The 15,130-nt window shown below is 44.3% G+C and overlaps 1 protein-coding gene across 3 annotated transcripts in view; it reads left to right on the forward strand.

Annotated features, from left to right (window-relative positions):
• mgat4c (mgat4 family member C) overlaps nucleotides 1-15,130 on the forward strand; it is a 502,975-nt gene that overhangs the window by 25,440 nt on the left and 462,405 nt on the right. The window contains exon 1 of one of the 3 annotated variants that reach the window (XM_072485123.1): nucleotides 11,059-11,150. The exons of the other annotated variants lie outside the window; for them this stretch is intronic. The gene's annotated coding sequence lies outside the window, so the exon portion shown is untranslated. Of the gene's footprint in view, nucleotides 1-11,058; nucleotides 11,151-15,130 lie in introns of those variants that run through there. 3 annotated transcript variants of the gene reach the window in all.

Below are 15,130 nucleotides of genomic sequence, written 5' to 3' on the forward strand. Positions count from 1 at the left end.
GCAGAGCCCTGGCACTGCATGCTGGTTGGCACGTACAGGTTGGCACAGGACTTGCAGAGGGCGGAGACTGTAGGCGGCCTTGTAGTGGGGTTCACTTCCCGTGGGGGAGGGCGACGGGGGTTGGATGGGACCCAGTGCCGGCGAATAGGGGGGAGAGGGTGATGGGGGGCGTCAATGTCGGCGAATGGAGGAGGGAGGGGGGGGGGGCGGTGGGGGTGCCGATGTTGGGGAAATGGGGGTTCTTTAACGTTGAATTGAGGTTGTGCGCCCTTTAAATGTGGCGCCACAATCTCTGCGGAGCTGGACTTGCCAGCATCTTTAGACGCCAGCCCTCGCAATGGCGGATCAAAACGCACACCTCTCTGCTTTAAAATGGCAAAGTGTGGGAAGATCTGGATGGAAAATGTACCTGTTTACCTGGGGGAAACTCGCCGACTTTCAGTCTGAATCTGACACTTGGCCATTTTGTTTTGAAAATTCCACTTAAAATCGTGCAGGAACCAATGCAATGTTTCAAATCTTCCTCATAAAAAGAATTGCAGTAAAAATATTCTTGGATTTGTTTAAAATTGCTAAGTTATACAGCTAAAAACAGATTTATTACAAAAAGTAAGCTCTTTGATACAGGCTTCTACATTCCAACATAAATCACTGACAATGATTTTAAAAAGAAGTACAGAACCATTTACTACTTAGGTGCCAAGTGCATATTGTGCAGCAAGTTTCACAGTGAATTTAAAATAAAGTAAAAGCTTGTGAAAACTGTTAGCATCCTAAATATACTGGGGAAATTTCTAGTCCCACTTGGCATGGGTGCAAATTCCTTATGGCTGACAGGATTTGTGCCCAGGTGGAGGGCGCTCATCGGTGATGTAATCAGGTTCACGCACAGCGATATCGTGAATCTCATTATCTTCCATCTGAATCAATTTAAACAGGCCAAAACACCAAAATGCTGTATCTTCCAGGGACATCATATGCTCACCAGCAGTTGAGATGACCACGCCGCCATTGCAGAGGCTAGTGTAGCCGCCGGGTGGTCAGGGATATAGCAGGGCAGTGCCCTGGTGTTGCCCGCTGGCACGGCCAACCTGGCAACATGGCACTGCCAAGTTGGCACTGCCAGGTTGTGGTAGCGGTAGGGCCAGGGGTTGAGGCCTGCAGGGAACCCCATTGGGGTGGTTCACACCAAATCCTAATACCGACCCTGGTGGTGGCTGGGCACTGAAGCCCTGATGCCAGTGATGGTGGTGGGGCCTTTACTTCCACATTGAGATCGGGTCTCCCTTTTTAAAGGACATCCCAACCTCTGTGTACCCGGGTTTGCCCTGCCCCGCCAGAGATACAACGCATAACACGCCTCTTGCTTTATTTTGATGAAGTGTCAGAAGATCTGTAGAGAGCACCTGACTGTCTGAGAGAAACACACTGGTTTTCAATCAGAATCTGACACTTTGCAATTTTGGGGGAAAACTCCGCCACTGGGCTTGAAATTCAGCGCAAATAGGAGAAATTCACATGGGGATTAATTTGATCTGAGATCACAAGCGTTTTTGGTGATCAGGCCCTCTTCCAGCACAGCGAGCAAGAAAAATAGCGAAACTCAATTGGTACGGCATGGAATTTGTGCTTCAAATTTGTCAATCTTTTGTAGTGACGAAGTCAGTTCTGGGTGAATTACACGGCAAAGAGCAAGGAGTGAAGTCTCCGCTTCCCCAGCCGCGTGTTTCCTGGCGGCACGCCATTGCTGGCAGTGCGATTCTCCGTTCCCGCCGCCAGCCAATGGATTTTCCCGTTGTAGTCACCCGTGCCATTGGAAACCCATGGGCTGGGTTGCGTGGCGGAACGGAGAATCCCGCCGGTGGAGAATCCCGCCGGAGCTGAATCGCACCTGATTTGGGCTCACGCTGGGAGCGTGAATCAGGAAGCGAGTCACAATTCTTCGCCATGTGAGGGATTGACAAGGGATTCCGCTATCAGGTGCCACTTTGAGCAGGCAGCCCAATAGTGAGGTCAAGCAGCTGGTCCCCGTGCCCCCCCCCACCCCCCCACAACACAATTTGACGTCCCCTTCCATGTCCCCTTCTACCGCAATCGTCTGGGTCACTGCACCCCCCCCCCCCCCCCAAGTCACACAATATGTTGCGTTCGGGGTGGGGGAATGTCAGGGATTTTATTTGTGGGCCTCGGAGATCGGGACGCTATTTTTAAATGGCATCCCGATCTCTTGCTACTACCGGCAGTCCCGGCGAGCAGAACTCCCCGTTGTAAAAAATCGGGGCGATGTGCGTCCTCGGCCGCGCGTTCCCCGTTCAGGCCCCTTATCCAACATGAGTAGCGTTGGACCGCCATGTGTTCCTCGGCACTGCGCTCGCGAAGGAACTTTGTTCTCTTTTGGGAAGGTCGCACCCAAAGAGTAAAAAAATGCCCAGAAGAAAAGGAAAAAAGTTAATTTGTGAAGAACAATTTCACTTGAAAAGAGAGAATAATTACTCGGGAAGACTAAAGGAGTAAGTGAGTTCAAGCAGCAACTTGGTATGTTGCTGAAGAAAGGAGATCTCTCAGAAATGGTGGCCACGGCAACTATTATCAATTGTTGCAGAGACCCATCCAGTTCACTAATGTCCCTTCAGGAAATGGAATCTGCCAGCCCATTACCCAGCCTGGCCTACATGTGGTTGACTCTTTTGCATCCTCTTCAATGTTCAGTTCACATGTGCCAGCCTTTGCCAGTGGCACCCAGATCACATGAAAGAAGAAGGAAAAAAAGATGTATAATTGAAGCCCAGGAGAGTGACTTGCAACATCTTTGGAATTGGGTTGGGTTTGACTCTGGGCTCGCATAACAACCACTTAGTGTCAATTTGAAGCAAAGTAGGCACTGTTCCTACAGCCTGAAGTATGAGTGCAATCTTATGTGTCTCTTTTCAATGCTCTTTGTAGAGTTGCGAGTGGAATGGATTGGTCAGTGGAGGGCAATTCTACTGAATGTTTTGTTACTGATTACTTGAGCATTCACATTGCGTGGGGAGGGGCATGCTTCTTTAAATGAGATCAGAACACAAAGAGCGCAATTCAATGGAAACATTTCTAAGTGTCATTTTGGGCGTGATAGGCAGGGTGTTACTCGATAGCTGCATTGGCGAGATTGCGGCCCATCTTTAACATCGCTTAGTGCTGGAAATGAGCCCCCGCGAGATTCTCACCATTACTGGCTGATTCGCAGGACTCACACCTCAGCGTATCGCCGCTATCAATGGAGGCAGGGGGAGCTGCTTATGAATACTCCCTCAGCACTCACTCAGAGAACACACAATCATGGCAGCGTGCAGACCTGTTCCTCGCTTTGGTGATGCCAACCTGGCCAGGTTTCTGGACAATGTGGATGTGAGTCGGGACATCCTGTTCCCCCGAGGAGGTCAGAGGGCCAGCAGCAGGGGCACCCAGACCAGCTGGGAGGCTGTGGGAGTGGCTGTCAGTTCGGGCACCATGACCAGAAGGACCAATGTCCAATGTTTGGAGAATACCAACGACCTCCACCGAGCTGCAGGGGTAAATTACCACCTCTCCTGGCAGCAGTTCCCCCTGCTACGCCTCAAAATCCCAATCCCCCCAATCACTGGCTGACACCTCATACTCTCCCCACATCCAACCTTTGTGATTGTTTCTCAGTAGCTCCAGGCACCCACCGGCATAACCCCTTCATGTCCAGTGGCAGTACCCACACATGCCCCCCGATCCATCAAGCGTGCAGCTCACAATGCCCTCTCTTTGTCCCCGCATGAGCAAATAGCCCATAATAGGCGTCAAAGGGTACCTCAGATCAAAGTCCTCATCCCCTGTGAGGAACAGGCCTTGGAGGTCACGGGGTTGAGAGAGGAGAGAGCAGTCACCAACAGCGAGGTCGGTCTGCCACAGAGGTGAGGATTCATTGCCCCTTAACCCAAATTATCTGTCTCAAGTGAATTGTTCATGTCAGACAAAATGATCCTTCCCTCTTATATTAAAAGATGGCTTGAAGGTCTCACAGACTAAAAGTCTCGTGAACGCCGCCCCCCCCCCCCAATCCCTGACCAGGGGCACCCCCGACTTGGAATGCTTCAGCCCCCCCCCGTCCTAGCCCAAACCCTCCTAGCACTGAGGCAGTAGCTCCAGTACCCTAAAGCTGCATGCCCCAAGATGGAAATGGCTACTGACCTCCTCAGATCCCCTCATCGTGCACTGCACCAGCTTCACGCTTGGAGAACTAAACAGCACCCCTTGTGATTTACTGCTGGGGAGCCGCTTAATTCCCAGGAGGTCACAACTCTACTGAGTCGAAAATGAGTGCTAATTGCAGTCAATGATATGCCCACCATATTGGGAGTGATCCGGAACTCGCCATTGGGAGCAGGTCGCTTAGATGTCAAACTAATTTGCGCGTTTCTTGATTTTGGCCTTTCCCGTTATTTAACCGGCGCATCCAGATTCCCGTCTGCCGCAATGTGGTACTTAAATCGTACCCCACCTCAGAGATTGACAGTGAGAATGACGAGAGAGGAATAAACTCCAATAAAGTCCATGCAGGAGATAAACAAATCATTCATAAGACAGAGGAGCTGATAAGTAAATGCGCAGTCAGCAACAGATTAACAGGACAGGTTTGTCACTGCTGTACAGTTCTAAAATATGCCCCCAATATTGGTGTTGAGAGCCGCAATGTGTAAACTGCATCCAGGGTATGAGTGGAATTTAATAATCTTTGTGTCTAGTTTCTACGGCAACAGTTTCAGACATTTATATGAGCACCTGTGATTCTTGCTTTAGAGGCATACGGAAAGATACTTCGCCTGAGCCTGGGTTTTATCATTCGGGATCAGATAAATGCTCACACAAAATGTCATTGATCTCTGACCTCAGAAGGACTATAAGGCCTTGTAATGGGAGATCACAAAATGAAGTTGATGGAAACTCAGATTTTCTGCGTTGCTAATAGTTCTTGATAAATTACTGTCTGCTTGGGAGTTAGTTCTGCGCTGACGTCTGTTGGCAGGCAGCTAGTCTCATTTTTAATTCCCCCCCCCACCTTGGAAACATTGCAGGGGCCAATTTATTTCAAAGAATGTAGATTTTCATGCAAAGCTTCTTCCGGAAACTTTACAGTGACACACAGATGCACATGGGAAGCATGAATGGCCTGGTGCCTGCGGTCACAGCCCTGCAGTTTCCCTTTCATCTGCTCAGTGAGTGGAAAGGATTTTTTTTCCCCTTGTCTCCTCAAGTCAGATCAAACTGACTTTCTTCTTGCGCACCTCTTTCAATGAGTCTAAAATACAAAACCCTGCCACAAGAGGAGGTCAGCACAATGCTATAGATGTAGCAGGAAGAACCCGGGAGTGGTGGAAGCACACAGCAGGCCAAGCAACATGGAAAAGAAACAGTTTCGGTCAAGATTCCTACACTGACCTTTAATCAGAACTGATGAGGGTCCCAATGAAGGTTGGACATGCAATGTTCACCTATACTCTTTCAGGTGTTAATTGACCTGCTGTGCGTTGCCAGACTTCCAGCATCTGTAACATTTCTTTTTATCTCGACTTAAAAGATCAAATTCTTATGCATGTGGGTGTGCTATGTAAATGTTTGATTCCAAACCCAATTTATATGCCTCATGTGAATTTGTGTCTACTTGATAAAAGACAGCTCACTTAAAATCCCAAATCCTGCCAGTAAAACTGAGCATTTTTATTTCACCAAGTGCGCATATTTCAGTCTTCTATTGTATTATATACACAAGATTGAATAGCTTTATTTTGTGATAGTTCAGCAGTTTCTGCTGCTGTGGAATGTGAAAGGAAATATTATAAGATTTGCAGATAGTGGATTTCTCCACACAACATTTATCTTTATTACTGATGACAAGTTGATAAAATTTGCACATATTTTTGCATACCATTTTATTAACTCCTGCCTGCATCTGCCTGATTGAAGCTCCTTTTAAAATGGACTGAATTCCAAATTGGAGATGGCACAAGTAATGAACATGAACATCATAATCTACTCTGGCAAGAAATATATAGATAGGTGAGGAGATACTTTACTCTGCAGTTCTTCATATGTTGATAAGTTGAGGCACATTAGATATAACCATTAATCGTGTCAACGTAAAATAGTTTTCTTTGTCAAAATAACAATAGTTCTGTACATGTAGCAATCTGCAATGCTTGATTTTTTTAATCAATAACTAAAAATATCATTATTTGAATTGATTGAAGATTTTAGTGTGAAAATGAGATAACTCTTAAACAGCTTACCGGTGCAGGGAAATTAGTCTTTCCAGGTCAGAAATGATGTTAGGTGGCATATTGATTTTGAAACTGATAATAACATTGCAGATATAAGGAGTAACCGTGTTACTGTAATATTAACCCTTTGCAACAAAAAGTGAACAGCTGAATGTTAACTTCATATGAAACATGTTTACACACTTAAGTGTTGTGTTATTATAATGATCGAATACCTTCATCTTATTTGCTATATAAAAGACACAAGTCATCAATCATCTGTGAGGGATTGGGTAAACATGCCAGGTTCATGTGTCAAGACTAGGCAAAAAGTTATATATAGGTATAAATTTTGAGGCATCAAAGTTGTGTGTGTGCTCTGTTCAAAACTAAAGCGAAATAAAGACGGGGTCACATGACACATTTCCCTTTGAGTGACGTCATGCTGGTATCCCTTTAAGCTATATTACAAAATCCCCCTTTCTTTCTAAAGATATTTTGGCCCCTTCCGAAGAAGTATAACTACTTACAATACATGTTCATGTTTAGTCAGAGCTGCGTGTGTGTGCTCTGTTCAAAGCAAAGGAGACTGAGCCTGGATCACATGACACATTTTCCTTCTAGTGATGTAATTCTGATATTCCTTAAAGGCATCTGAGAATAATAAAATTAAAGATCAGAAGTAGTAGAAGATCGGAAGTAGTGGATTGACCACCAGTTATAAAGAACAAAGAACAAAAAACAAAGCACTACGAACAATAAAGCACTGAAACAGGCCCTTCGGCCCTCCAAGCCTGTACCGATCATGATACCATCCTTGGACAAAACCCTCAGCACTTCCTTGTGCCACATCCCTCGATACCCTTTGAATGCCGTTAATATATCTGCTTCCACAACCTCTCCTGGCAATGCGTTCCAGGCACTCACCACCCTCTGTGTAAAAGAAATCTGCCTCGCACATCTCCTGTAAACTTTGCCCCACGGACCTTAAACCTATGCCCCCGGTGACTGACCCCTCCACCCTCGTAAAGAATGCATTCCCCTCCACTCTATCCATGCCCATCATAATCTTGTAGAACTCTATCAGGTCACCCCTTAACGTCTGTTTGTCGAATGAAAACAGCCCAAGTCTATTCAGCCTCTCAGCATAGAAAACACCCTCCAGACCAGGCAACATCCTGGTAAACCTCCTTTGCACCCTCTCCAAAGCTTTCACATCCTTCTGGTAGTGTGGCGACCAGAATTGTGCACAATATTCCAAGTGCGGCCTTATCAAGGTTCTCTACAACTGTAGCATGACTGGCAAGTTTTTATACTCAATGCCCGCCCAATGAAGACAAGCATTCTGTATGCTTTCTTGACTACCTTGTCCACTTGTGTTGCCACTTTCAAAGATCTGTGCACCTGCACGCCCAGATCTCCAGATCTCTCTGACTTTCTATATTCCTAAGAGTTTTGCCATTCACGGTATATTTCTCCTCGATGTTAGACCTACCAAAATGTATTACCTCACATTTGTCTGGATTAAACTCCATTTGCCATTTCTCTGCTCAAGTCTCCAACCTATCTATGTCCTGCTGTATCCTATGGCAATCTTCAACACTATCTGCCACTCCACCAACCTTGATGTCATCCGTGAACTTATTAATCAGACCAGCTACATTTTCCTCCAAACCGTTTATATCTACTACAAACAACAGGGGCCCTAGCATAGATCCCTGTGGAATACCACTAGTCACAACCTTCCATTCAGAAAAACACCCTTCAACTGCTACCCTTTGCCTTCTGTGACTGAGCCAGTTCTGTATCCATCTGTATCCAGCACATCATGATACCAGGAGTGGTGGGATATTAGCACTTCTTAGACCTACCTGCAAGTGATCTGCCTTCCGCCAGCATTCTGTCATCCTGCAACATGGCCTGTATCACCTCTGATCCCGTGTGACCACCGTTTGTACCAGTCTACCATGAGGCAACTTATCAAAGGCTTTACTGAAGTCCATGTAAACAACCTCCACCGCCCTCCTTCATCAATCATCTTTGTCACTGTCATAATATACACCAGTATATCATGGTGCAGACACACACTGATGGACACACAGTGGGACCAATCAACACACACAACACCGAAGCCAATCACCAGTGAGAGCACACGCACTATAAAGACAGGGGGCATCAGAGTTCCCGCTCATTCGAGTTGCAGCTAGCTAGGAGGACAGAGCTCACAGCCTGTAACACAGACATTCACCATGTGCTGAGTGCATCGACTGGTTAGAACAAGGCAAAGATCTTTAGTTAAAGCTAGTATCGTATTAACCCACAGTCTGAGTATGTTTAAACAGTTAATGATTCAATAAAATAGTGTTGCACTATTTCAAGTGTTGATGACCTGTATGTGATCCCGGAACACCCAACACATCAGTCACTTCCTCAAAAACCTCGATCAGGTTAGTGAGGCACGACCTCCCCTTTACAAAACCATGCTGTCTATCGTTAATGAGTCCATTTGTTTCCAAATGGGTTTAAATCCTGTCCCTGAGAATTCGCTCCAATAATTTACCTACTACTGACATGAGACTCACCGGCCATAGTTTCCTGGATTATTCCTGCTTCTTTTCTGAAACAGCGGTACCTCATTAACTATTCTCCAGTCCTCTGGTATCACACCTGTTGCCAATAAGGAAACAAAGATGGCAGTCAAGGCCCCAGCAATTTGATCCCTTGCTTCCCTCAGTATTCTTCGGTAAATCCCATCCAGCCTAGGAGACCTATCTACCTTAATGCCTTTTAAAACACCCAATACCTCCTCCTTTTCGATGTCAACATGACCCCGACTGTCCACACACCCTACCCAAGAATCATCTTCCACAAAGTCCTTTTCTTTGGTGAACACTGATGCAAAGTACTCATTTAGTATCTCGCCCATTTGCTCTAGCTCAACACATAGACTCCCCCCACTGTCCTTAAGTGGTCCAATTCTTTCCCTGGCCAACCTCTTGCTTTTTACATATGAATAAAATGCTTTGAGATTCACCCTTATATTCCCTTCCTGATTTACCTCTCCACTAAGTTTATGAAAGGGAAAATTAAACTGGTGTACAATGAGCAACTCAGCTCTCCACCTCTCCTCTTCCTCTTCTGCACCACTTTATGACTTAAGCATATTTAACTTTGGGTGATTGCATGAAATGTAAAGCAGGCAGCCGATCTGTTGCACTAATTTTCTGCCTGGCAACTTAAGGTTCAAATTAACCTTTTGTAGCCTCAGCATGTAAAATAAACAGGTAGGTCAACGTTCCAACACTGACTTTTAATCAGAACTAATTAAATCTTACTTTCCCATGACAAATTTGCCTGGCTGAGTTAAAGTAACATGAACCCCACCTATCAAGTTTTCTATTTGGGGTCCATACAAGGAGCATGTAGAGAAAATAGTTATGAAGAAGTGAAACTCCCAAGAAATCACCCTCTTTTTAATTTTTCTTTATATATCACTTTTCTTATTTCACATTCTGCGTTGAATGTGTAAAATTTGCAAATGTACCATCAATTAGAAGTCAATTCACAACCAAGTACATAGACCATAATTTCAGCCAATTATGTGTGCTTATTGTAAAGATAAGCATGTTCACAGTAAGTATACAACGTGGTCAACCTTTATCATGTTTTACAGCATCTAAACGCAACATAATACTGTAAATAACTTATCTTGAGCAAAAAACAAGGGCAGCACTATCTCTCCTGAATAAGATAACTTGTCCATGTATCTTGGAGGATTAAATTATGTTGAGGCAACTTCCCTAACCTTATCAGTGCACCTACATTAAATAGCTTTTTGAAGATTCTTGTCGATTATGCCTACTTTTTCCTGCAATGCATTCCCACTCTTCCCCGATTGGAGGGATAGCTTGGTGACATTTACAGAGAGGCTTTCACTGCTATCCTAGGACTCAGTTGATTAGTGCAGAACAAAACCTTGCCTAAATGTATGCTCGATTTCCCTCTCCCCGCTATGGGACATGGAGAAGTGAAACGATTTGTCCTCTGCCAGCAAAAAAAAACCCGAAGTTTGAATGCCAGTCAAATATAAGATTTGAAATAAGATACCCAAGACAAAATAATAACGTCCTGGCTTATAATTTTACAATTCTGATTCAGTGTGCAGCAGGGGGGAAAAGAAATGTTGATTGTTGAAATTCTAAATTTAGTTTTGTTGCTCAAGGGACAAAAGTAAACTAGCTGACAATCTATGCAGCACTCATTTATATACTGTCCCAGTTTATCCTCCAATGTGACTATCTGTAATTCTTTCAAAAGGCTTCAGTACCTTTCTGAATGAATGATCTATTACACAATGATATAGCATATTTTGAACATTGTACAATTCAATATTTGCTTTTTTGAGCCATTCATTCATTCATTTTTGAAATTGCTTTGCTGATAAAATTGGCCATCCAAGCAAATTTTGGAGAATTATATCAATTTAAAAAAAAAAAACATTTTATTACTCTTGCCGTCTGAACTGAAAGCAAATGCTTTCTCTCCATTATTTTCAAATGAACTTCTGTTCCCAGCCAGCAGATTCAAACTGCAAACGCATTACAGAATGAATAGTTTTCAGGCCTGAAAGCTGACGTGGGTTGAGAAGAGATTAGCAGCGGTGATGACATTGACAAATCAGATACATTAAGTCTCTGCTGGAGGGGATCTGTTGACTGAGAAGCACGGGGATTTTGCACAAGACATGCTGCAGTCTTTCATGGTCTTCAAAGCAGGGCAAATATTGCAAAAAAAAAAGTAAGGTAATTTTGATCAGCATTGCAGTAACCTGAGATTCTCTGCGAGATTTGGAAAAGTCACAGACAAAAGGAATTGAATGCTTTGCAGGTAGATCATTTTATCTTCCAGAGTTATCAATATGGAGACTTGCTGATGTACCCTTCGTAATATCAAGCAGAAAAATTGAGCCGGAGATTACTGTCAAACTACTGGCGAGGCCATTGAAACCATTATTTCTTCAGAAATTACGCAGTAAACTGAAGATAATACAGATCCTGGTAAAAGGGAAAACTCTCGGAGTTGCTGACTTTGTCGTCAGCTTTTCCGCTGCCTATTGGAGTATATTGAACAATGTGAAGTTGTGTATTTCAATGGCAATATGAAGTAAACTGACATTTCAGTCTAAGTATCCTTTTTAAGCAGTGTGCTAAGTTTTGATTACTGTCAAATTACCTCTCCAGCACTGATGATTAACCATTGCAGCAGTGGAATTCATTCTGTCGGTTTTTAAATGTTGTTGAAGAACTAAAAAAACAAATAATTTAAACTGCATATTGGTCCATCGCCTATATCACTGTAAGGGACTGGAGAGGGTTTAATTTAAACAAATTAGACTTCTCCCCATGCCTAACCCCTGGCCCCCATCCGAAGTCCATAACAGATATGTTTCTATTCTGATTTCCCTATTTGTAAGCAGTGGATTTTTTCCCAACCCCTCAGTTTTGGTGTGGTCTAATTCTTATTAATAACCCCAAAACAAACTTGAGATAGGGTGAATTCAGAGGGTTCGTTTATTTTAGACACATTCAAAAGAGGGAAGCAAGCTCACAATGTCTGCCCCCTTTTTTTTGCATTCAAACATTAAAAGAAAATAAAGAAATGGAAGAGGTACAGAGGAAAGACCACAGGGAAAAATAAGAATTATTGTTCAATGTGAGCCCAGAAGCAAAAGTCCAATGGCGTATCCCTTCACAGAGTCCAGCAGTCGGAAACTGATGCTGGATACTTCACTTTACCAGTCGGATTGGCTTTCACAGTGGGATGGGTGCACAGCGGAGAATTAGTCTTATAGCTAATGGTACAGAGGTTCCAGTAGAAACGGCTTAGATGGAAAGACCTGGAAAGAGCTCTGATTCTGAGCGCTGCTTGCTAGATGGAAGATGGCAGACTGAGTTTCAATTGCACAAGGCAATATTATAGATTCCACTAGATTGAGGGGTGAGATTGAGAGGGGGAGGAGGTGTGGGATTTCAGTGACCTTTGTAATAACAGACTGGCCATCTCCCTTGCATTATGGCACCCTGGGCAAATGCATGATCAATTTCAGCTGCACTCGGCCTGGAATCACAACACAAGTGAATTGACCAATAATTCTGATAAGAATGATGTAAATCTTTGTCCCTTGGCTGCCGAATAATTTCAGTCACCAGTTTTGTAAGTTGAAACACAATTACTGTTTCTCTGTAACAGGAACAAAGATGAAACATGCAGTAATTACAGTTGGATAACAAGCAAGCTAACCTACTAACCCATTTACTTGTCCAACCCTCTACCTACACACATAAGACAGCCAAACACAGAGGGGTGGAAAGGTGTGAAAAATAATAAGTATTAAGTTATCAAGGTAAGAGTTCTTGCTTCAGATGATGAGTTCTTTTCAGCACCTTCTTCACAGTATGAGTGTGGTTTAAAGTCTTTTGCCTACAGCCCATAATGATATTCTTTGCAGTTCAGCAGTATATCTTACAGCTTTTCCAGGAGAGGCCTTTGGCTTCACAACAGCCTGTTCACAGAGAGCGGGTGATCAGATTCTGGTCTCTTTGCACATGGTCTTTTCTGAATAGTTCTCAGATTCTGAACCTTTTCTCCACAGCCTGCAATGTTTCTTCTGTAAACAGATTCATTCAGGAGTTCTGCCAGTTCAGAAAACACTGTATTTCTGGAGGAAACCAGTGGGAAAAAGAGAGATTATCTCTCTCAGCTGCTAAAGTGAAACTGAAGCATCCTCAGGTCCCTAAACCATTTTAGTGTAAACAGATCCAATTACTGCCTGTTACCAGGCAGAATACAGCCTTTTCATTCGGTGGTCACCAGCCAAGTCAATCAAATCGAGTCAGCACTGAGGTTAGCCGATCTACAATCACCAGCTTAAAACAGCACAGCCTTCTGGATCCTTCTGTTTGAATTAAAGGCACAAGCCACTTTTCTTGAAGTCACAGGTCCATTAATCTTCCATGGATCAAAATTGTAATAGGAAAATGAAAGAAAGGGGAAATAAGGGAATAAACAGGAAACAAACTGGAGGGACCCTTACACTTGGCCAGGCCTGGCTTAAGAAATGTAAATAGCCTTTGTATAATTCCCTTGGAACTCATTGTCTTCAGCAACTCATTGGGTCGTTCGTGCCTCTTCAGAGATAATGCAGTGGCAGTTTCTCTGAATGCCAGAATGTTCCATTTAGCCAACCATGGCTTGAGTCATAACTAACAATGGCTTGAGTCATTTTAAAGCATTTGTCCAGTTTTTACAATTTACTAAATATATATATGTGTGTGTGTGTGTGTGTGTATTTATATATTACAAAACTGTGGAGTGACTTGTTCTTCTCAGTCCTTGTGCCATTTATTTTTGAACACTTCGATATGATTGGTTAAGGAAATACAGGCTGCAAAATGCAATTGTATAACGCCTGTATTTTTTGGTCACTCAACATTCAAAATGGTGTCTGTGCTGCCCCTGCACACATCCTGTGTGGGCAGTAATGAATGCCATTTTGGCTAGTTGTTAGCATGAGTACTTGGAGCATTCGCAGAAGTATGCAGCGTTTAAGCTGATCGTGGTGTGATTCAGTGTGTAGTGTTATTTGACGTTTTGGTGCATTTTCACTTTCAATGCTCCTGTTAACTCTTAATCATAAACAGCTCAATATATGTTCAACAGTAGGAAATAGCACCCCTTCCCCACACCAGTGCTATTTAAATGGATCATCCAACTACTTTCAGGTTAGTTGCAGAATAATTTCTACTGGAGTTATTAGAGGAGCTTGGAGGCTGGTATTGCTATTTTAACTTGTTGAAGTCCCAGGGGCAATGATGCAGCACATAGTGAAGTTTACACTTGGTGGGCACGTTCCAACCAAATTGCAACAATCCCGTGTCGGGTTTTCCTGGCGCTCACAGTGCCTAGAAAGACCATGGTATCGAATGAGAGTCTTTCATTTCAGGGTCTCAATGGTGAATGTCCCGCCGAGGCTGAACTTAGTCCTGTTTTCTGCACTCAGGACCTCCACTCGCCAGGACTCCTCAGTGCAGGAGGAGATCTTTCGACCCTCCGACGCGGCCTCCAGCCCCCCAAAGTGCCAACTCACCTACAATAGGGGCCACGGCTCTTCCCCGCACCCCACCTCAGAATAAACCGGGCCTGATCCCAGGTGCGGGCACAATGCCAGCCTGGCACCCTGGCAGTGCCCCTACCAGCTTGGCAGTGCACCTGGGCCCCTTTGCAGTGCCAGGCTGGCACTTGGGTGTCGTGGGGCGCATGGAGTGGGGGTGGGGGGGGCTCCCCTTGATGGTGAATTGGGGCGTTGGGGGGGGGTCGGGGGTCACGTCAGGGGGTCGAGAGATCCGGTGTCATTTTTAAATGGCATCTCGATCTCCTCCTGCACTGAGGGGTTCTGGCGAGTGGACCTCCTCACTGCACCAAACAAGACTAAATGTGGCCTCAGCGGGGAAATACCCGGCTAATTGCGCTCATAATGGGACACTGCTGCCATTCGGATAGATTGTGCCCTAATCATGGTCAAATCAAAGTCCTATACAAATTGAACAGAACTTCACCACTACTTTTGAATTCTACCCTCCTAGAAATAAATAATAATAATACTTCATTGAAGCCTACTTGTGACAATAAGCGATTATTATTGTTATTAATAATCTTTTTATTGTCACAAATTGACTTACATTTACACTGCAATGAAGTTACTGTGAAAAGCCACTAGTCGCCACATTCCAGCACCTGTTCGGGTACACGGAGGGAGAATTCAGAATTCTCAGTTGGTACGGGAATTGAACACGCGCTGCTGGCCTTGT

Source organism: Scyliorhinus torazame, chromosome 19 (assembly GCF_047496885.1).
Source record: "Scyliorhinus torazame isolate Kashiwa2021f chromosome 19, sScyTor2.1, whole genome shotgun sequence".
Lineage (NCBI taxonomy): Eukaryota > Metazoa > Chordata > Chondrichthyes > Carcharhiniformes > Scyliorhinidae > Scyliorhinus > Scyliorhinus torazame.